Source organism: Odocoileus virginianus, chromosome 28 (genome assembly GCF_023699985.2).
Source record: "Odocoileus virginianus isolate 20LAN1187 ecotype Illinois chromosome 28, Ovbor_1.2, whole genome shotgun sequence".
Classification (NCBI taxonomy): Eukaryota; Metazoa; Chordata; class Mammalia; order Artiodactyla; family Cervidae; genus Odocoileus; species Odocoileus virginianus.
In genome coordinates, this window is record NC_069701.1 from 5,199,342 (window position 1) to 5,223,832 (window position 24,491).

Consider the following 24,491-nt stretch of genomic DNA (forward strand, 5'->3'; position numbering starts at 1 on the left):
TGGTGGTCCCTATGATAAAGAGAAGTGAAGGAATTTAAGACACACACAAGTGATGAATTCGAGAGGTGCGAGAGGTGACGAGAAAGAGGTTCTGGAGTTGACTTCTAGGTTTCTGGTTTGTAGAGGGTAAAATGTTTGTGGGAATTGAGGATGGTTTCAATTTTAGACATTGAATTGGAGTGTTTAAGTTTAGTCTAGCCACAAACAACTGTCCTCTCTTTTCTGCTGTTTGCACTGGTAATTCAGCTACTCACAGGTTGTGACCTAGCCAATGTTGATCTTTTCCTTCAACTTTGACCACTTACTTGCCTTTGCTTCTTTATTTGATGATGACCTGCACCTTCTTCTCCAGCATTTTTAGACCCCTCCTTGAAATTTTAAAAATAGCTACCATTTATTGAATATAAGTAGCATAATTAGTTCAGTTTGAGTAACCATTTTTAAAATAAATGTAACTGTGCATATTAAAAAGCAGAGACATTACTTTGCCAACAAAGGTCCGTCTAGTCAAGGCTATGATTTTTCCAGTGATCATATATGGATGTGAGAGTTGGACTATAAAGACAGCTGAGCACTGAAGAATTGATGCTTTTGAACTGTGGTGTTGGAGAAGACTCTTGAGAGTCCCTTGGACTGCAAGGAGATCCAATCAGTCCATCCTAAAGGAGATCAGTCCTGAGTGTTCATTGGAAGGACTGATGCCGAACCTGAAACTCCAATACTTTGGCCACCTGATGTGAAGAACTGACTCATTTGAAAAGGCCCTGATGTTGGGAAGGATTGAGGGCAGGAGGAGAAGGGGACGACTGGATGAGATGGCTGGATGGCATCACCAACTCAATGGACATGAGTTTGAGTAAGCTCCAGGAGTTGGTGATGGACAGGGAGGCCTGGCGTGCTGCAATCCATGGGGTTGCAGAGTTGGCCGCGATTGAGCAACTGAACTGAACTGAACTGAACTGATGCAAATAGTTAAATAAACTCAAGTTAGGAAAAATAATGTAACAAATTAGCATGTACCCATCATCAAGCTTCTTCAACCATCATCTTTCTCTAGGTACTGTTTCTTGAGTCCTACCCACAAAAAAAGCAAAAAATTCTTTACTATTTTAAAACAACTCTCAGATAGCATATCTTGCCTGTAATATCTCAGTGAAGATAGTTGGCAATTAAGGACTTGAAAACACAAACAGAGAAGCAGTACAACATCTCAGACAAAAAGACAGCACAATAACTCCTTAGTATCATCTGATTTTAAGTTTATGCTCAACTTAATTATCTTAAAAGTATTTTTTCCCAAGATCCAAATAAGGCCTATACATTGCTTTTGGTTGATATATTTCTTAGGTTTTCTTTTAAATCAAAGCTTCTCTTCTTTTTTTCTTCCAAATAAAATACTTAAGAAAGAAATTAGATTCTCTTCTATAGAATTCTCCACATTTTGAGGTTGACTAATTTTATCCTTGTGGCTTCATTTAATGTTTCTTTATCCCATATTTCCTATCACTTCATGAATATTCACTGATAATATATTTTCTATAATTAGAGAATTAGAAACAGATTTTATTAGATTCAAATGCAATTTTGCTTTTATTTTATTTAGAATGACTTCATATGTGTTTCTGCGTACTGTTTATTTAAAAACATCAGAAGAAACTGTTGTCTTATTTTTGCGCTGTTAGTTTTTAAATTGATCCATGGTTTGAGGTGATGTCAGATGGTCTTCTCTATTATATAGTTTTTAAAAGCAAAGACATTACTTTGCCAATGAAGATCCATCTGATCAAAGCTATGGTTTTTCCAGTAGTCATGTATGGGCATGAGAGTTGGACTATAAAGAAAGCTGAGTGCTGAAGAATGGATGCTTTTGAACTGTGGTGTTGGAGAAGACTCTTGAGTGTCCCTTGGACTGCAAGGAGATCCAACCAGTCCATCCTAAAGGAAATAAGTCCTGAGTATTCATTGGAAGGACTGATGCTGAAGCTGAAACTCCAATACTTTGGCCACTTGATGTGAAGAGCTGACTCATTTGAAAAGATCCTGATGCTGGGAAAGATTGAAGGCAGGAGGAGAAGGGGACGACAGAGGGTGAGATGGTTGGATGGCATCATTGACTCAATGGACATGAGTTTGAGTAAGCTCCAGGAGTTGGTGATGGACAGGGAAGCCTGGCGTGCTGCAGTTATTGGGGTTGCAAAGAGTCAGACATGGCTGGGGGACTGAACTGAACTAACAAACTTTTACCTCATGGCTTCATCATTCACTAATTGTTTCTTAAATCCAGAATTTCAACTAAAGATTACAAGGATAGATAATTTTGCAATTCTACTTCTCCACTTGTATTTAATAAATGTGATTCTTTTGTAAAATACAACTTTTCCTCACCAACTATCTGGCTACTCTGAAATATGCTCAGTACAAGAAAGGGGGGGATCAGTTCTTACCCCCGAATTTACTGATTTTTAGAATAATGATTTGATGCCCTAACAACCTCTAAACAGAACCTATATTTTTGTTTTAACCCTCATGAAGACTTCTGGAGTTTTATGTATTTGATGTGTTTCCTTTAGATGTAAGCCTACTTCTTGTGACTCGGATGGTAAAGTGTCTGTCTGCAAAGCAGGAGACCCGGGTTAGATCCCTGGGTTGGGAAGATTCCCTGGAGAAGGAAATGGCAGCCTACTCCAGTATTGATGCAAATTTGATCCAAAATTGATGCATCTTTGCTCAATACTCAGTTTATTAGTGGCCACTAGCCAAACAACATTATGATATGTTAGACATTGATTATTATGATTGTGTTTAGGTCTATGCTAGTGTAGAACTGAAGGGGGAAAATTGTAACCACTAACCTTCTACATTCTAAGTTTAAACTCTTTACATTTATTCAGTAAATATTGAGCATCTACCATGCCTGAGACCCTGTACTAAATACTGAAGAAATGCAAAGCTGTATAAGTCACAGGCCTCAGCTGCCCCTGGATTTGATGCCCTGAAGTCAGACTTTTTTTTTAATCTAAGGTCTATCAATTATCAATTCATGGGCCCCATGGAAAGAGAAAAAGGGAGGAGGGAATAAGCATATACTTACATCTTGTTCAGTAATATCATTTGTTGCAGCTTCAGGGTATTCAGCCATACCAAATAGGGCTCTCTTGAGTCTTAAATGGTATAATACATGTTAAACACTCAACACAAGGTCTGACACCTATTAAGGACTCAATAAATGTTGAAACTGTTATTATTAAAGACCACAAATTGGGTATGGATTGTGTTCATCGGTACAGGGTTCTCATTAGTAAGGAGCTAGGAAATAGCCATTTTATTAGACATAATTAAATACCATTATTATAAATTGGCCCCCTTTCCTCTTTCCAGCAACCTCACTTGCCCTTTCCCTCCAATTAAATCCTTATTTTCTAAGATACAAAACTTTTATCATTATACTGAGAAATCATGCTTCCTCAGGACTCTGAGCTTAGCACAGGCTCCTTCCCCAATAAGAATCCTTCCTTTTTTATTTCACTTCCACAGTTTGTTACAATGAAAGATTCAGCTCGGATATTAAGGAAGACTGCTAACATACAAACCTCCTTCAAGGATGCATTGTGGGACTTTCCTCTATTCTCTCACTGAACCATGGGATCACCTTTGTCATTGCACTCATTCAGCAATGGATTAGAAGAGTCATCGTGATAAGGTAGAAAGCAATGGGACTCAGAATAGTTCAAATTAACTTTGGTGCTGCCATGTTCTGTGTGACTTTGGGCAAAGCACCTAAACTCTCTGATTTTAAACTTCTTCAGTTAAAAGTCATAGTGCCTGCCTTTGTTGTTGTTCAGTTGCTAGTCATGTAAGACTCTTTGCGGTGCCATGGACTGCAGCACACCAGGCTTCCCTGTCCTTCACTATCTCCCAGAATTTGCTTAAACTCGTGTCCTTTGAGTTAGTGATGCCATTCAACCATCTCCTCCTCTGTTGATCCCTTCTCCTCCTGCCCTCAATCTTTCCCAGCATCAGGGTCTTTTCCAAGAGGACAGATCTTCATATCAGGTGGCCAAAGTATTGACGTTTCAGCTTCAGCATCAGTTCTTCAGGGTTGATTTCTTTTAGGATTGAATGGTTTGATCTCCTTGCTGTCCAAGGGACTCTCAGGAGTCTTTTCCAGCACCAAAGTTCAAAAGTATCAATTCTTCAGCGCTCAGTCTTCTTTATGATCCAACTCTCACATCCGTGTGTGAGTACTGGAAAAGCCATAGCTTTGACTATATGGACCTCTGTTGACAAAGTGATGCCAACAAAGTTTACTTTTTAATATGCTCGTTAGGTTTGTCATAGCTTTTCTTCCAAGGAGCAAATGTCTTTTAATTTCATGGCTGCAGTCACCATCTGAAGAGATTATGGAGCCCAAGAAAATGAGACCTTCTACTGTTTCCATTTTTTCTCCATCTATTTGCCATGAAATGATGGGACTAGATGCCATGATTTAGTTTTTTTCAGTGCTGAGTTTTAGGCCAGCTTTTCCACCCTCCTCTTCACCTTCATCAGGAGGCTCTTTAGTTCCTCTTTACTTTCTGCTATTAGGGTGGTATCATCTGCATGTCTGAGATTATTTCTCCCAGCAATCTTGATTCCAGCTTGAGCTTCATCCAGCCCGGAATTTCGCATGATGTACTCTGCATATAAATTAAATAAGCAGAGTGACAATATACAGCCTTGATGTACTCATTTCTGAATTTTGAACCAGTCTGTTTTTAACTGTTGCTTCTTGACCTGCATACAAATTTCTCAGGAGGCAGGTCAGGTGGTCTGGAATTCCCATCTCTTTAAGAATTTTCCATAGTATGTTGTGATCCACAGAGACAAAGGCTTTAGCATAGTCAATGAAGCAGAAGTAGATATTTTTCTGGAATTCCCTTGCTTTGGGAATCACAGGATCCAACGGACTTGACAATTTAATCTCTGGTTCCTCTCTATACCTTTTCTAAATCCAGCTTGTACTCTGAAAGTTCCTGGTTTACATACTAGCATAGTACTAGCATAGGTTCAAGCATAGCTTGAAGGATTTTGAGCATTACCATGCTAGTTTATGAAATGAGTGCAATTGTGCAGTAGTTTGAACATTCATTGGCATTGCCCTCCTTTGAGATTAGGATGAAAACTGACATTTTCCAATCCTGTGACCACTGCTAAATTTTCCAAATTTTGTGGTATATTGAGTGTAGTACTTTCACAGCATCATCTTTTAGGATTTGAAATAGCTCAACTGGAGTTCCATCACCTCCACTAGCTTTGTTCATAACATTGCTTCCTATGGTCCACTAGACCTCATACTCCAGGATATCTGACTCCAGGTGAGTGGTCACAGCATTGTGGTTATCTAGGTCATTAAGACCTTTTTCTGTATAGCTCTTCTGTGTTTTCTTTATACCTCTTCTCAATCTCTTCTGCTTCTGTTGGGTCCTTGCAGTTTCTGTCCTTTATTGTATCCATGTTTGCATGAAATATTCCTTGGTATCTCCAATTGTCTTAAAGATATCTTTAGTCTTTCCCATTCTATTGTTTTCCTCTATTTCTTTGCACTGTTCACTTAAGAAGGCTTTCTTGTCTCTTCTTGCTATTCTTTGAATCTCTATATTCAGTTGGGAATATCTTTTCTCTTTCTCCTTTGCTTTTTGCTTCTTTTCTTTTTTTCCAGCTATTTGTTAGGCCTTCTCAGAAAACCATTTTTTCTTCTTGCCTTTCTTTTTCTTTGGAATGGTTTTGGTTACCACCTCCTGTACAAAGTTATGAATCTCTGTCCATAGTTTTTCCAGCACTCTGTTTATCTGTTCTAATCCCTTGACTCTATTTGCCATTTCTACTGTGTAATCATAGGGCATTTGATTTAGGTCATACCTGAATGGCCTAGTGGTTTTCCCTACTTTGTCCAATTTAAGTCTGAATTTGACAATAAGGAGTTCATGATCTGAGCCACAGTCAATTCCAGATCTTGTTTTTTCTGACTGTATAGAGCTGTGGCAGGAGGAGAAGGGGACAACAGAGGACAAGATGGTTGGGTAGCATCACTGATTCGATGGACTTGAGTTTGAGCAGGCGCTGGGAGTTGGTGATGGGCAGGAAAGCCTGGCGTGCTGCAGTCCATGGAGTCGCAAAGAATCAGACATGACTGAGCAATTAAACTGAACAGAGCTTCTCCATCTTCAACTGCAAAGAATATAATCAGTCTGATTTTAGTGTTAACCATCTGGTGATATCTATGTGTAGAGTCATCTCTTGTGTTGTTGCTAGAGGGTGTTTGCCATTACCAATGTGTTCTCTTGGCAAAATTCTGTTAGCCTTTGACCTGTTTCATTTTGTACTCCAAGGCCAAACTTGCCCATTATTCCAGGTATCTCTTGACTTTCTACTTTTGTATTCCAATCCCCTATGATGAAAAGGACATCTGGGTTTTTTTGGGGGATGGGTTTGGCATTAGTTCTGGAAGATCTTATAGGTCTTCATAGAAGAACCATTCAACTTCATCTTCTTCAGCATTAGTAGTTGGGGCATAGACTTGGATTACTGTGATGTTGAATGTTTTGCTTTGGAAATGAACTGAGATCATTCTGTCATTTTTGAGATTGCCCCCAACTACTGCATTTTGGATTCTTTTGTTGAATATAAGCACCACTGCATTTCTTCTAAGGGATTCTTGCCCACAGTAGTAGATATAATGGTCGTCTGAATTAAATTTGCCTATTTCCGTCCATTTTAGTTTACTGATTCCTAAAATGTCGCTATCACTCTTGTCATCTGTTTGACCACATCCAATTTACCTTGATTCATGGACCTAACATTCCAGGTTCCTATGCAATACTGCATTGGACTTTACTTTCACCAACAGACACATCCACAATGGGGTGTTGTTTCTGCTTTGCCTCTTCATTCTTTCTGGAGCTATATTTTCACTCTTCCTCAATAGTCTATTTGACACCTTCTGACCTGTGTTGGGGGGGGCTCATCTTCCAGTGTCATATCTTTTTACCTTTTCCTACTTTTCATGGGGTTCTCAAGCCAAGAATATTAAATAAGTGGTTTGCCATTCCCTTCTCCAGTGGGCCACATTTTGTCAGAATTCTCTACCATGACCCATCAGTCTCGCGTGGCACTGTATGGCATGGCTCATAGCTTCACTGAGTTACACAAGACTGTGATCGATGTGATAATTTTGGTTCATTTTCTGTGATTGTGTTTTTCATTCTGGAGGCCATGGGATTGTAGTTTTTTCTTTCTTCTTCTGTCTGCCCTCTATGGATGAGGCTGAGACTTCTGCCTTGATGGGAGGGAATTGCTGTGGGGAAAACTGAGTCCTGCTCTGGTGGGCAGGGTCATGCTCAATAAATCTTTAATCCAATTTTCTGCTAATGGGTGATACTGTGCTCCCTCTCTGTTAGTTGTTTGGCCTAATGCAGCCCTGTCCTGGAGTCTGCAGTCTCTATTGTACGGCTATAGGCTCTATGGTAAGGTAAACGGTGTCCTCCTTCAAGAGGACTTATGCCAACACACAATGCCTTCCAGGACTGCTGCTACCAATGCCCCTGACCCCACCTCAGGCCACTGTAGACCCATGCCTCTGCAGAAGACCCCCCAGACACTCACATGAAGGTCTGGCTCAGTCTCTTGTGGGGTCACTGTTCATTTCCCCTGGGACCTGGTGCACCCAAGGTTTTGTTTGTGCCTGCCAGGTTTCTCTGCTTCCCCCAGTCCTGTGGAAGTTCTGTCCTTCAATGTCAGATTCCCTGGGGATTCCAATATTTGTCGAGGTGCCTATTTAGGGTAAACCCCTTGATTATTGTAGTTTTGTAGTCAGTTTTGAAATCAGGAGGAATGATTGCTTCAACTCTTTTTTTCCCCAGGATTCTTGTGGCTATTCTGAGTCCCTTGCCCTGCTGTATGAATTTTAAGGTCTGCTTGTCAATTTATACTGCCTCACATTAATGGTAGACACCTCTAACTAGGAAACCTGCCTGCCCTTTGACACCACAAACTGGGGCACCCAGTGCAAGCCTGCCTGCTGCCTATGAGGACTGGGACGGCCATCGAGACGAACCGCAGACAGACCCGGGGTGGGGGGGTTCTCCGGGCCATGCAGGCATCCCAGGGCCCTCGGCAGGAAGTCCACTGGCCCAGGTGCACATGACTGGCTAGCTAAGGCAGTGGTGGGGACCTGTCTTATGTGCTTCCAAAGGTTGCTAATGTGCTGCTGCTTTTTCTTCTTCTTTTTTTATATATAGCTTTAGATAACAAAAACTCAGTTTCTTGTCTCTTAAAGTTTAAACTGTTTCATCCAAAACCTGAGCCCTCATTACAACTCACAATTTCTGATTGGCCATTTTAAATCAATTGTGTTTTCCTGAGCGGCTCCTCTTGCTCCTGAGTATCCTGTAATCCGTTCGATAAATAAAAAATGTAGTTCCCAGCATAGGTCTTACCAAGCCAAGGTAACATCATTAGCATATCTTTTATGGTGAATGGAAAAAATTAACCTAGTGATTATCCTTGAGGTGATATCTTTCCAAATGGATGCAGCAGAATAATATTCTATGCAAGATGACAGTTGAAAAAATGTTACCTAAATAATGTACAGAAGTTTTTCTTTCCCACTTCACTTTTCTCCAAATAGCTGCATAAATTACTAAAGTGTGGGTTTATGAACATATTCACCTAATCTCAACTTTTCTGCCCTCTCTATAGCATTTAGTGAGTCCTGACTATCCTTTTAAGCTAATTTTTTATGACACTTAACCTGATAGCCTTTTGACTGTTCCCAAGATCAATTTGCCTAGAAACATTCCTTTTAATCATATTATGCTCTTATTTCTGGGCAAATTCACACTGCAGCAAATATTTATTTATATTATTCACTGTGAAGTTTATACTCAGAAGAATAAAGGGCAGTGCCATATTTTTTTTCATTTAATCAACCAACATACATTTATTAAGGCTTGTATTTTGCCCAGCAATATATGCGACAATGGAAGATAACAGTGACTAATGAGCCATGGTCCCTGCTCTGAAGTAGTTCACAGTTTGGCAAGGGATTTAGAGAAATCAAGAGACAATTATGGAACAGTTTGTTAAATGCATATTGTTAATAATAGTGAATGTGGTATCTGTCAGGGCCCTTGCAGGAAACAGCTGACACACTCAAGTTGACTTTTTGAGGAGAGTTTAATAAAGGAACTATTTACAATTTTGGCAGCAGGGTTAAAGGAAAGGAACATGGGATAATGCTGTACCCTGGGCATGAAGGGCAAGGGGAGGGAACAATTACTGGAAGACAGAGAAGGTTACTGTATTGACTGAACCAGCTGGCAGGAGCTGTGGCCTTGTAGAAAGATGTAGGCAACCCCTTGCTACATGGCAAAGAAGGATTGTGAGATTAAATACACTGACCCCTCTCTCCACTTGCTTTCTGCTTTCTGATTTTTCTGTCTGTACACCTCTATGGATGAAGCCAAGCTTAAGCCAGAGGAGCAAGGAGCCCGTTAATCCAGATCTTATAAGTCGGTTACGTATTACTTGGGGCCCAGAACAGGGTGGAGAAGGCAAAAAATGGGCCTGGGAGACCAAAGGAATGATATTCAGCACAAATGCTGGTTCTGTGCTTTTCACATAGTGTAATGCATCGTTCCAAAAAACCTGAATGAAGTGGTTATTCTAATTCTGCAGATTAAAAAATGAGGTTCAGAAATTATAGATGACTTATCTGAGAGTATGCAACTAATAACTGGTGAATCCAGGGCTTAATACACTGTCTGTGTCCTTTTCCCCAAGTCTGTCTGTTGGGATTTATGTGCAGGGACTCATGAGACCACAATGGAGACACATAACCCATACTGTCCTGTGATAAGGCCTGCAGAGACAAGATTGTCAGGATTGGCTTCCTGGGGAACGATGATGCCTGAACTGAACTTTGAAGGAAGACTGGTCTCAGTGAACAGATGAAGGGAAGAAAGTGCATTGTAGATAGAGGGAGCAGCAAAATTCAGAGGTCACAGATGTATTTAATTGATTATGGTTGAAACAGACAAAGCAGAAACAAAAATATGATTTCTATTCAATCAGTGTGAAAAACTGATAGGATGTAGTATTTAGGGCATTTTAGGTGAGTTAAGCTCTGGATGCTTTAATATATGTGGGAAAATGGTGCAGATGAACCTATTTGCAGACCACAAATAGGGACGCAAAAGGAGAGAATGGATGGATGCATGGACATGGCTGAGGGTAGGGCGAATTGGTAGTTTAGGATTGACATATGTACACTACCGTGTTTTAAACAGATAGCCAGTGGGAACCGGCTGTAGCGCTCAGGGAGCCCAGCTTGGTGTCTTTGGTGACCTAGAAGGGTAGGATGAGGGAGGGGCTCCAGGAGGGAGGGTAGATAAGCAGGTGTGTGGCTCATTCATTTTGTTGTGCAGTGGAAGCTAACACAACATTGTGGAGCAACTATACTCCAATAAATTAAAGAAAAAAAGTGAACACTATCACTTCATGGCATATAGACATTGGAGTTCATCTCGACAAATGCGTAGGATTATTTTCAATGGAAATAAGAGCAAAGGAGATGTATAAAAAGTTCAGCATCAGAACCAATGACACAACATGCTTCCTCATTACTGAAACCCAACTCTCTGACCATTCCTCAATTCATCACCCTCAAGGATAAGGCCATCATTTTCTAGAAGTCTCATCGATAAAATTTATAATTTTTACTACTTCCCAGAGTATAATAATTTGTGCTAAAAAAAAAATTGTGCTATTAATGTGACTGACAGACCTAATCCCATTAAAATATTACATATGTGAAAAAATCAATCAATAATGCTAGGTCTGTGAGGAGATTAATGAAACTTTTGGTTCCAAAGTTCTATAATAGCACATTTGTTATAGATTGGTGCCCACACCACTTAGATATAAACTGTATTATTTTTGTCAAACATTGCCCTTTTATCCAGTGGCTAATGATATAGCCTTCTATGTAGAGTCAATCATGATATATATTAGTATCCAACATGTAAACAAAAATACACTTTGAAACAAGTGAGTCCATCACACAAGACCAAAGTTTTGTCTCATACAATATTTGCCTCATTTTGAGCCCTGGTTTATTTGTTTATGGTAAAATAAGGGTAATAAAATCAGTTCACAAGATTACTGTGAGAACTAAATTAGACAGTGTTTTTAAAACAGAAGACTTCAATCCCTCAGCCCTAAAACATTCCATAACTTTTCCTCTTATATTCTATACATTTCTTTTCTGGAGCACATGCCATTGTTTGACTTTTAAAAAGACAGGTACTGTTTTAAAATGTAGAAACCATGTACATTCAGTTTGTTCCTTTAATTAAGCAATTCTAAAAGATTGTTAGGCAATGAACATGAAAGAATTATACAGAATTTTAAATTATCAACTTCTCTTTCATCTCACATTATCTGAATTTATTAATAACTGAGCTTAATGATAAATATATCTTTATATTACTAAGATTGTACCTCACACCATTCATATTTTATAAGCTAGAGAATCAGACAGCCTAAGATATCAAGAAACTTTTCTCTGATCCTCTGCATATTTCATAGTTGTAACTAAATTCCCAGGCATAGAATTCCTCATTCTTTCTGATCACTTTACTCCTCAAGGATCTGATATTTTTAAATCCCTTTGATAGCATCATATGAAAATCACTACTGTACACAAAGGCATATTTACATCATATGATCAAAGGAGTGAAATAGAAAGCATTCTTTATGCTACAGGCAAGCAATTCTGATGCAGCCTCAACTTTTTTGGCTTTAACTTAGCCTGGAATAAACTGGAAATGAGGCAAATGCCTCACACTCAGTTCATGTTATAAACTATTTCTGAGGAAAGAGAAACTCCAGGAAAATCTGTAAGCTTTCCATAAAAATCAGGAACTTTCACCTACACTTCAATTCAAGTGTGTCTTCCCACTGGCTTGACTGTAAAACCAGCCTACTTCCTTTCACCCTGTAGAGATGATAGTTTATTATCAATTAGGAACATACAGAGCACTGACAGCTTTCAGACAAACTTTCAGGCCAACTATATGACACAGTTTCACTTCACTGAGGAATAATGGTTAAATGCAGAGCCCAAAGGCCACACTCTACAAAGGCCAAGTGAGAGACATCCAAACTGTGCAGAATGACTGAAGAAAAGGTGATTTTCCTTTGATCTGACAGCCTAGGCCCTACCTCAGACTCAGTTACCTTGTCCACAGTGCTATTTAGTGGCTTAGAATCTTTCCAGCCAAGAGATGGCCTAATAGACTTATCTCCCTGATGAAAGTCACATGATTTTCAGTATATCAGGTAAAGAAATAAGAGACTATGTCAGACATAGGCTTTTTGTTATTAAAATCCTTGGGATACATGTGATTATTTATTTCATTTTTTTCCAGCTTATACATATATTTTTATAGAAACATGAAGTAAAATACTGATGCACTCAGCTGCTTTAAAAGAAATGTCAATTTTGAAAAAAAAAATTGAAAAATATATTACATGAGCGTTAGTCACTCATGTGTGTCCGAATCTTTGCAACCCCATTGCCACTCTTTGCAACCCCTTTGCAACTCTTTGCCAGGCTTGTCTGTCCATGATATATCCCAGGCAAGAATACTGGAGTGGGTTGCCATTCTCTTCTCTAGGGGATCTTCTTGACTCAGGGATTGAACCTGGGTCTCCTGCATTGCAGGCAGATTCTTTACCATCTGAGCCACCAGGGAAGCCCTACAAGGTTGAAGTCAAAAAAGAAAGAAACAAAAAGAACAAAAGAAGATGGAAAGAGGGAGGAAGGAAAAAGGAAGGATGGAAGGGAAGGAGGGTGGGGGAAAGAAAGAAATGTAGGATAGGAAAACATTTCCCATCTTTCTTTCTAGTTTCTTCAGTTCAGTTCAGTTCAGTTCAGTCACTCAGTTGTGTCAGACTATTTGTGACCCCATGGACTGCAGCACGCCGGGCCTCCCTGTCCATCACCTACTCCCAGAGTTTGCTCAAGCTCATGTCCATCGAGTCAGTGATGCCATCCAACCATGTCATCTTCTGTCCCCTTTCCTTCTTGCCCTCAATCTTTCTCAGCATCAGGGTCTTTTCCCGGGAGTCTAGTTTCTTAGGCTGGTCTAATAAACTGAGACAGATTAACAGGAGAAAAACAAGTTCACTGTTGTAAATACAGAAGGTAATAAAAATATGAGCCTCAAAGAAGTGACCAAAGCAGGCAGCTTTCATGCATTTTAGAAAAAGAATCAATTATTTGTGAAGATTTGACAAAAGGATTGAGGCTTGGAGTAGCAAATTAATGAAGTAACAAAGTTCTTTTGTACAGTGTTCTTGTCCTTGGATTTCCTGTCTCTGGTGATAAGCTGTAGACAGAATACCTTCACATGGGAGATTTATTTCATGCTTTCAAAGGATAAAGGAAGGTTGGAATGTCCTTCCTGCATTGGCTATTTCTTAAGCAACTTTAATTCAAAATAGTCAACATGCCAAAGTGGCATATTTGGGGGTAGTGCATTTTGCTCCCCCTCAGAAAGAAAGAAAGGCAAAGAGGAAGGAAGGATGGATGGAGAGAATGCAGAAAGGGAAATACTTGGTTAATAATATAGATATGGACTTAATGGTAGGAGGTAGGGTTTCAACACCCAAGTAGGACATGAAATTTGGTCTCTGACCTATAAAAGAGGAGAAATGAAATGAAAATCCTTGCACAAAGTTGGCAGTGGGAAAAGGTAAGTGTGGACAGGACATCACACTTACCAGCACACGGAAATTGCAAAGATGACTAACAATTACAAATGACTGAAACTTTTACAGAATTGTAGAATGTGAGTCCTCAACTTAAAGAAGCACATTGAACTGAAAACTGAATAAATAAAATAGACTTCAATAAATGTTATAATAAAGTAAAAGAAAATCAAAGCAAAACAAATTCTGGAAAAAAAATTTATAAAAAGACATTACTTTTAACAAAAGAATACTGAGACAATTATAAAGTACAGAAAATAATAAAAAAGATATATCCAAAGTACTAAGAGAAAATAGTCTCACAACATAGAATTTCAGAGTTTAACTTACTATAAGAAGAAAATCAAATAAAGCCATTTGGGGGGAAATTCTGAGAATATTTGCCATCCCAGCTTTTCAGTGAAAGAATGAGTAGAAAAATGAATGGATGTCACTTGAAGGGAAAATTACAGAAAGATGCAATGGTTTCTACCTGGGTGAAATATGTGGGAAGTTATAAATACACTGACCATGAAATCAATCACAATAATAAATAATATGAGTGATTTAAAAATGAGGTAGAACTCTAAGATTAAATAACAAACAATACAGACTTTAAGCAAAAAGCTTTATTAAGGATAAATAGTCATTTTTTAAAATGCCAGAATCAATATATTTACCAGAAAAGTAAAAATTTTCTCAATTTGAATATACCTGTTTATTGCTGAAACCCAAATCCCAAAAGTGTAGTTACCAAAAGGTTGAAATATAGAGAAAAGAAGAAGAAACTATGAAATTATTAACCAAAATAAATCTGTGGTAGTTTTATCAGATAATATAGATAAAAGATTTATTAAGGATAAAGAAAGCTATTGTTGACAATAAAAGAAACAATTTCTTACCATATAGATTCAAAATTATTAATTTACATTTAATAGTATCTACTGTGTATAATAAACATTTAATTCTATTTTTTTGTATAATTTAAAATATTTTATAGTTTTGCATCAGCAATACACAAATTCTCTGTAGTTTTATATTTCCCCAGATTTATAGAGTGAACACTGACCAAATTGAACATTGATATTGAAATGTTTAAAATCATAGCAGAGATCTATCAGAAACTATTACACCAAAGTTCATTATTTTAGTAAAATATTAAACATTTCAATAATTGACCATCAACCAGGCCAAAAATTAAATCTCAAAAATACTGAGTAAATAAAATCACAGAGATGACTTTTCTGACCATATTACAATAGAAGTAATTAGATACAAAAAAGGCAAAGCTATAGAACATATATTTATAAATGTGCAAATTATAGAAGAAATTAAAATAGATGTTAACATATATTTAGGAGTTAACACAAGTCTTGTGTAACAAAACCTGGGGGATGCAGGAAAAAAATGTTTCTTAGAAAGAAATTTATAGTTCAAAATGCATATATTTCAATACAGGTCCCACTGAGAATTAGTGATTTAAGTGTTCAGTTGAAGAAATTAAAGGAAAAAAGAAAGAAATCAAAGAAAGTAGAACAAAATAAATACAATTAAATTAGTGATTTTTAAGACAATGGAAAAAATTGTTTTTCTTGAGAACTAGTAATATAGTTAAATTTCTAAGACCAATAAGAAACTCCAGTGAAATCATAAGTTAACCCTATTAAATTGTAAAGAAAGCATAACTATAAATCCAGAGAGCATTAAACAAAATCATAAGAATTTTATAAGCATTTATGATCAAAATTCTTAAGTTTAAATGTTTATGATCAAAATGGAGTGTGTACATCTAGGGGAAAATACAATAAACAAAACTGACTTGATAAGAAATAGAAAATATAAATATACTCTAAGACCATTAAATAAATGTAGCCAGTAATAATATATCTATGTATTTTCAAAAAAAGCAACTTTTTTTTCCAGTTGGTCTTATAATTGTTCAATTAAAACATCCAGAACACATACCCCTATATTATATTACAAATAATAAAAATGGGAAATGATGCTATAACTTTATGAGTCTAGTTCAGTTTATTTCAAAACTAAACCAAGATAATATGAGACAGGAAGACAGTAGGGGATTAGCATTTATGGATTTCATGAAAAAAGTTCAATTTTAGCAAAGAAAATTAGCAAAGTAATCAAAAAGCAATATGTTATGACAAACTAGGACTTAGTAATTAGAAGATAATTTCAAACTATAAATTCATTACTAGGTTTGAGTAAAGCATACTTAATTTCACTTACTGCTAACATTAAACACAAAGACATGATAAAAGGGATTCTTAAATGAAGAAATTCACAAGGACATGACTCAAAGGAGAGACAGTGACACATCATGGACAGGAGAGCTGTGAAGGATGAACACAGATGTCTACGAAACTGAACCCGAGCCAGAAGAAAGGAAATCAACAAAGCTACGGAATATGGACTGTAGAAATTCCGGAGTCACTCCCTGTCTGACTCTTTGCGACCCCACGGACTACACAGTCCATGGAATTCTCCAGGCCAGAATACTGGAGTGGGTAGCCTTTCCCTTCTCAGGGGATCTTCCCCAGCCGGGGATGGAACCCAGGTCTCCTGCATTGCAGGCGGATTCTTCACCAGCTGAGACACCAGGGAAGCCCGTAGAAATTCCAAAGGGCTCAGCAAGGACAGCACAGTGCAGGCCTGGAAGTGGGTTTGGAGGGTAACCGGGAAACAGCTTGATTATTGGAAAGTCTTCTGAAGATGCAGTTAAATTCTAAGATCTTTAACCCCAATTCTGAGAAACGGTCTCCTGTACTCTGCTGTCTTGCCAGCAGAAGTCAGAAGATTCTTCTCTGAGAAGGGCAGGAAGTGCCCAGTTGAGGGTGGAGTATTGTGTTAAAAACAGAGGAAATGGGAAAAAGCCCATCCAGTTTTTGAAAAGGAGCCCCCAAACGTCAATCCTCATCCTCTCCTTGGCTTGTAGATTTTGAACGGTATTTTTTTTTTTTAAACTTCTAGAGCAGAGATTGGAAATATTATTTGAAAAACCTTACCAGCCCTAGAACTCAGTGTTTCTGAAAAGCTTTCTGAAAAGCTACTTCAGACTCCCTGTGATTAATCTTACAGGCTACAAGCCCCTCCTCCCAGTGGCTCATGTTTTCCAATTAGCTTTTTTTTTTTTTAATTCAAGTTGAAGTGTGAGCAAAGATCACACAATAACCAAAGAAATCTTTAATGTGAAAGAGACAAAAGCAAAGAGGTGACAGTAACTGTGACCCTAAACTAACTGATACAAGATTTTATTTTGTCCTCCAGAAGCACCTAATGTCAGATTTCTCCATCAGAATATAAAGATGAATAACCATGAACTTCAGACATTAGCTTTTACAGAGAAGTATGAGGCCAACCTCATTTTTATTTCTTTACAGATAACTTGTTTTAACTGTTTGGTTTCTTATAAAAGTCTTTTCATCTTCATAGAAAAGATCAGAATTTTGTAAAGATTTTATAGAGAGGAAAAGAAGAAATATCTCTGGGTACCTGCTAAAAGGTCTTCAGGAAATTTTTGGTAAAGAAGGTTATTATGAAGTCTTGATATGTAATTTCCCTTTTGTTGCCTCTTTAAAATACTTCACTAAATATGCATGATTTTTTGACAGTTTGACATCAATGTTTAGTTCTTTTTAATGGCATACCATGTCTCTAAGACTGTCCACAAACTGTCCCAGTTATATTTGGGTAACAGGGTAAGTGCCAACCATTTCTTTAATGTTTCCTTAGAATTGTTAAATCTTTATGGATATTTTCACATCTGGGGGCATGGGGAGAAGAATGACAATCTTGCATATCAGACATAGCATTTAGTAAGAGATAGCTGCTCATTGTCCTCTGACAAAAACCTGGGGTTCTAAATGGGAGAATTTTAAATCAACAGGAGTGAGACAGAAATTACCTACCTAACTTCTTCAGATGTGTAGGATTGTCCTTCAAGAGATGATTCAGGAATAGGACCCAATGATATTTGTTTGTGAATTGGTTTATCTTACCCAGTTATATCAATTTTATAAATACTGGAAATTCTTAACCTTTAAGCTAAAAGCGTCCATTAAATGATGGTATGCATATTTTTCTTTGTCTGTGTCCCTAAAAGTGCTTTGATGTAAGTTTAAGAGGCTGCATGTGGAGTTTGCTAGTTAAGTATCACTTTAAAGAAGTCAAAGTCGTCATTTAAATGAATAGGCAGTTCCGTATTAAACATTCTAAGTTAAACATCTAGCTTCTTTACTAAAACTCTCTGACTCTCCAGTGAGAAAAAAATGATTTGCAGTATTCATCCATTGAAGATGTTTATTTTTTATCACTATGTACTGAACTCTGTGTTTGATCCTAGGGAAGTGATTACTAATACGGTATTACTTCACCTCCCAAAGTGATAACAATCTAATGTGAAGACAGCCATGAAACCATGAAATTCAGTGCAAGTGGAAAGAGCTATGATAACTGTCAGCACAGAGGAGCGTCATGCACACCAACCTAGGCAATCAGGGAGGATTCTTGGAAGAAATAACCAGGTAGAGGGTTCTGAACCAATGGAGGGTTCCCAAAAGGCTCCCACATAATTTTTTTTAGTTTGATGAAAATATGCTTTCCCATTAATTTTTAATATCTTTATTGAGATATAATTCATATACCATAAATTCACTTAGAGTATACAATGTGTTGGTTTTGGGTTTTTTTTGTTGTTGTTGTTGTTTGTATTTAGTTTCTTTTATGATTGATGTTTCCTTTTTTAATTGGAATATAATTGCTTTTCAATGTTGTGTTAATTTCTGCTGTACAATGAAGGGAATCAATCATACCTATGCATGTATTCCCCTCCCTCTTGGGTGTCCCTCCCACCCCAACCCCATCCAGCCCCTTTAGGTCATCACAGAGCCCTGAGCTGAGCTTCTTATGTTATACAGCAGGTTCCCAATAGCTATCTAGTTTACATGGGTATTGATTTTTAATATATTCAAAGACATGTGTAGCCATTAGCACAGTCAGTTTTAGAACGTTTTCATCACTTCAGCAAGAAACCCCACACTCTTTAGCCTTTATCCCCTATATTCTCCTCTCTACTTTCAGCCTTATGCCATCATTACTATACTTTCTGTCTAAAGATTTCTTTATTTTGTACTTTCGAATGAGTGAAATCATATAGTATGTAGTCTTTGTTACTGGCTGCTTCCACTTTGCATAATGTTTTCACTAAACATGAAGTTACCATATGACCCAGCAATTTTAATCCTAGGTTTATATGCCAGAGAAATGAAAACATATGTTCACATAGAAATGTGTATATGAATGTTTATGGTAGCATTATCCAAAACAGCCAGAATAGTGGAAACATACCGAGTGTCTATTAATGAATGAATGAATGGGTAAACAAAATGCAGTGCACATTTATAGTGGAATGTTACCCAGTCATAAAAAGGAATAACCCACGTCCATGCTTCTATACCTGTGTTCTGAGACAGCAAGGATGACGGGTCTAAAACAAATTAGAACTGCAAGCATCACCAATTCCTATTAACCTGAATTGCATTGTCCACAAGGCGTATTCTCTCTCAGTCTCTGTCTAAAATCTTCATCCAGGTCTCTAAGATCATAGGCTTTCTGAGAAAATTGAAGACTATGCAACTGGATTTGACTCAGATTATTTTGTCATTCAGAAATTTACCAGATTGAAGAGAAATATGAGGAAAAACTAAAAAAAAAGAAAGGTTAAAGGAAAGAAATAAGCAGCTCTAAAAAGACAGCAACATTTGATGTAATAGAGGAAAAGAAGAAGTCTCTTTGTTTGAACTTGCTGAACACCAATCCTGCCCCCCCAGATTGTGAGAGCCACTATGAGGATCGCTGGAGGAGGTCATGGAGAGGGCAAGACCGTTGATTGACCCTTGAGCCAGCCCCAGGCAATCAGAGGGTCCTCACCCCTCCCCTGTCCTTGGAATGCACATCTGCCCACCGTTCCCACAATAGGAGCCATTTTCAAGGCTCTGAGAGAACAATGTGTTTTTGAGACCTTCTGGATGATATATATGATTAATTATTCACGTTAAGGCCTCTATATAAACTTATGTGTGTATATGAGACTCTGTCAGGTAGGTATGGAAAAATGTACTTATCTCAAACTCACCAAGGCAAGCTTCATATGTAAGTTTCCTTGCTTATTAAATCAGCCTCCTACCAGTCTGGAGTGGTCTGCCTCTTTCTTTGATATCTCTTTGACCTCCGGGTACAGGTCCCAATATGCAAGCTAAAAGAGATACGGAAAAGGGAATAAATACATCAGTCAGTGCAGCGTGAACAGCAATAAATTCCTCCTTCTTGTTCAACTGTCTGCCTCAGTTTTCAAGCTTCTCAAAGTTTACCTTATACTATGTCTTTCTTGGTGCCACAGTACAGATTATCGCTACCATGATGCCATCAGTGTTATGGTAGATCGTTTTTGGCACACGATCCAGAGTTGAATTTTGTCTCCCTTGGCCTCTTTCTCTCCGGGGCTCTGTCCTCTCTCTTGCCTTCTCCCTTCACCCCTTTTGTGCCCTTCTGTGTCTTGCTGTGTATTCTCTCTATTTCTCTCTCTCTCTCCTTCCCTCCCTCTCAGTAACGTTTATACTTATTGAAGTTAAAAGAATTCCTTAAGGATTTGGTGTCCATTTTCTAAAGCTCAGTGACAAATTTCTTATTCACCTGAATCTGTTTCATGTACCACGCATTCAGTATGAATACCAAAATTTTTTGAAGCATAGGTTTTTTTTGCGTGTGGGGGGGGCGCGAAATAAAGGAACTTAAAGATGATATGTTAATAATTCCATTCATTCTCTGGAGCAGGAAAATAAGGGGAAAAGCGATAAAATCAAATAGTCAAAATTAGATAGCAGCAGAACAAGGAAGAGAGGCAAGTTTTCTTGACCCTTTTTTAATGCCCTTTAAACCCTTCATCCCTACCTGTTGTGAGAAACTTGAAAGAATTCAAGATATGAAGCATTTGAAAATTGCCCATCAACTGAAAGCAGATTGCCCATGTGTGTTTTCTTATGAGGCCCCTTCAGAGCCCATTCCATTGTGAATTCCATTTTCTCCCACTCCCATTTATTCTTCCCTCAAACCATTAATGATGATTAACTCGGTGAGACTGCTATGCATGCAGTCTTTTACCTCTTCCCAGACACCTCTCTACTCATCACCAGAGGCTGGGCTGGTAACAGTCTGATTCTATGCACAGTAGCTTTCACGTTGCCACTCCCAACAAGTTTGTGAGACTCGGATTCCAAAGTATAATTTTAGCATGATAAAAAGTAGAGCACTATTGAAAACCAAGATCTTCCAAATACCTTCTTAGTTCCTACCCTTTCACTGGTTCTTACTGTGAAAACATTCTATTCAAATCAATATTTATTTATTGGATAAAGGTATCTGCTAGATGCTTTGGAGAATAAGAAGCATATTGAAAAGGTACTTCATGGGAAGAAAGAGGAAGTAAAAGCCTCTTTCAAACTAGTAGAAAAAATAACTTCACTTTAGTTTAGAAATGTACCTGAATGCAGTACCTGAATACAGACCTGAATACAGGAGAATCACCTGCAAACTCTGGCAAAATGAGGATTCCCAGGCTCCATTGTTAAAGATTTTCATTTAAGAAAACCAGGCAAAAGTCAGGAAACTTTAATTTTGAAGTTAAGATTAAAGTTTTAACATCCCCAGAAGATGCTAATATGAAGCCAGATTAAGCTCAACAATATTTTGCAGTTTGAGGCATACAAATTTTACACATTGTCACACATATTCTATTGGGTTTATCCATGAGAATTTTATATATTTTGATACAATTGTAAATGGCACTATTTATCTAATTTCATTTTTTTTCAAATAGTCATTGCTACTATATAAATATTCAACAAATATCTTGCTTTTATCATATGTGTGCACTTTAATATTTCTCTCATAAACATTATTTCATAAGAGTTTCAAAATAACCCTGTGGAGGAGTATTTTTTCATTTTTCAGATAAAGTAGCTGAAATTTGAGAAAAGGTGATATAAACTCAATTGCTTACAATTTATTAATTTCATTAGTAATTAGGGGACTGCACTCTAATATAGCTAGTATTTGGAATATAGCATTTCTAAATTTGAATCAGTGTTAGCATTCTCCCTACGTTCTTACTAACACTTTGGCTAGTTAATTGTGATTGCTGCCGGCTATAAAGTATTGGAAGTTCTTAATATCATTATAGAACTAAAATTTAAATGTTGCAGTCATAATAGATTTTAACCTTTTGTGTTTTCTCCATGTTTTCCAAATACATTTTAAAGAATATTAAAGAAACACAAGATCAGTCCTGAGTGTTCATTGGAAGGACTGATGTTGAAGCTGAAACTCCATCTTTGGCCACCTGATGTGAAGAACTGACTCATTTGAAAAGACCCTGATGCTGGGAGAGATTGAAGGTGGGAGGAGAAGGGGACAACAGAGGATGAGATGGCTGGATGGCATCACCGACTCAATGGACATGAGTTTGAGTAAACTCTAGGCATTGGTGATGGACCGGGAGGCCTGGCGAACTGCAGTCCATGGGGTTGCAAACAGTCAAACATGACTGAGCGACTGAATTGAACTGAGTTGGAGTAAGTCTTGGAAAGATGAGAGGAGGCCATTGGAAAAGTTAAGATTGCAAATCTTTGCTCATAATCCTTTGCATTATATGGATTTCCATAATAATGAGACGACGAAAGAATTGGAGAGGGGGATTCTGGTGGTATTCTTTAGCTATTTTAACATACAAAATCTTTGTACCTGAATCTCCTGGATTGCAGACAGATTCTTTACCTGAGCCACCAGGGAAGCCCTTGTAAAATCCCCTCTTTCTCAATTAGGCTTAGCCTAATTAAGCAAGGCCACATATCAGGAAAAATCCCTAAGATCTGCCAGGCAAATGACTTTCATTTCTTTCTAGATTATTTTCCCATTTTAGAATGTCACCTTCCCCTCAAAAGGGCTATATCTACTAAAAAAGGGAACAGATGGAGTGGATACTTGTAACAGAACACTCTTGGTTCCTAGTTAGTGGAAAAAACAGGTGATTATTTCTGTAACCACTCTAAGGTCACTATAGGCATCAATATTCTTATGAAAGCAACTTTAATTCTTCTTCTTATTTTTAGTAAAGCCTCATCGGGTGAAAGAGGTAAGCATTGGAATGGAAGCTTCTGAAGATTTCAGAATGAAATCTCTGAGAGTTTAAAGACTGATGTGCCCCAAATCTGTCAGAGAGGACCCTGTGTATGTTTTTTTTTCTCATTTACTGTGATGCTCTTAGTGACACTACTTTTTGAACTTCTATTCAAGCATGCTATAGCAGTAGGCCCTGGAGCAATGAGAAATAAATTTTGCCATATTTGTAGTTAACTCCCCCCTTCCTGATTTTCTCTCTCCCTGACCATGAAACCTCAAGAGCCCCGCTTATCTTCTACAGATCAGATTGACATTGAGTAAGGTGTATCCAGAGTTTGAGCCTGAATCTGTTATGACAGATAATAAATCACTTGGAATACTTACTGTATTTGAGGAGGTGTCAAAATTACTTTTATAGAAAGTTGATGACAGGGATTATTTCTCCCCTGAGATGAGAACTTTCACACTCACACCAATTTTAGAATGGTTACTGAACTAATGATCCAATTCCAATCAAGTGCTTATGATTATTTCTTGCCATCTGATTTGTGATCATGAAGAAGGTGGAATGCTGAAAGCACTGATGTTGTGATTTTTTTTCATATCTTTTAACACATAGAGAAAGCATTCTTATTAATCTCCTAAGTACTTCCTCCCTATCTTTTTCTACTCAAAATCCAGTAAGTTTCATTAATAATGTTTTCTCCTAGATTCTGAGAGTGACATCACTAGGGAAAAAAATCACAGTTCTGTGACTCTCTAGTCAAATACAAATTAAATTTATTTAACTTCAACTGGACCTTGAGTGCACCTTTTCATCTTTCCTACAAACACTCCAAACTTTAAACACACACACACACACACACACACACACACACACACACACACACTTCTTGGCAGAGGACCTGATCTTTTATCTTAGCTAGAAAATCTCTCCCTTTTTCAGAGGAAGAAGCGTCTGTACACTTCATTCCTTTATTTTATTTCTTCTTTTTTTCTTTTTTCAATGTTTATTTGGTTGTGTTGAGTCTTGGTTGTGGCATGCATGATTATTGTGTCATGTGGGATCTTTCCTGCGGTGCAGACTCTCTGGTTGTGGGCTCAGTAGTTATGGCATGAGAGCTTAGTTGTTCCACAACATGTAGGACATGTAGGATCTTAATTCACTGACTTGGGATCAAACCTGCATCCCCCACATTGCAAGGCAGATTCTTAACCACTGGACCACCAAGGAAGTCCCATCCCATCCTTTCATTTCTCTTGCACCATGTGCTTTTGCTCTTTTGTACCTCTTCTCAAGTCCTGCCCCCATGCCCATATTGTACGCTGTGACAGTCTTTGATTTCTGCCCTGAAATTCATCAAATCTTTCTTCCTTCAGTTGTAGAAGAAGAAGCTTGATGAGTTTCAAAGAAAAACTTTCTCTTGACTCTCTCAGGATGGCTTTTCCCTGCCTTCATTTCACTGCCCACTTCCCTTCATCTTCTAATCTGACTATAATTTCCTTCT

The 24,491-nt window shown here is 37.8% G+C and overlaps 1 long non-coding RNA gene across 3 annotated transcripts in view; it reads left to right on the forward strand.

Moving 5' to 3' along the window:
- The window catches only part of LOC110130802 (uncharacterized), a 55,123-nt gene extending 33,297 nt beyond the window's left edge, over positions 1-21,826 (forward strand). For 2 of the 3 annotated variants that reach the window (XR_002311973.2, XR_011484270.1), the window contains exons 4-5: positions 18,152-18,332; positions 19,476-21,826. This is a non-coding gene — a long non-coding RNA (uncharacterized lncRNA). The remainder of the gene's footprint in view (positions 1-18,151; positions 18,333-19,475) is intronic. The other variant, XR_002311975.2, reaches the window with a different exon arrangement.
- Positions 21,827-24,491: the final 2,665 nt, after the last annotated feature.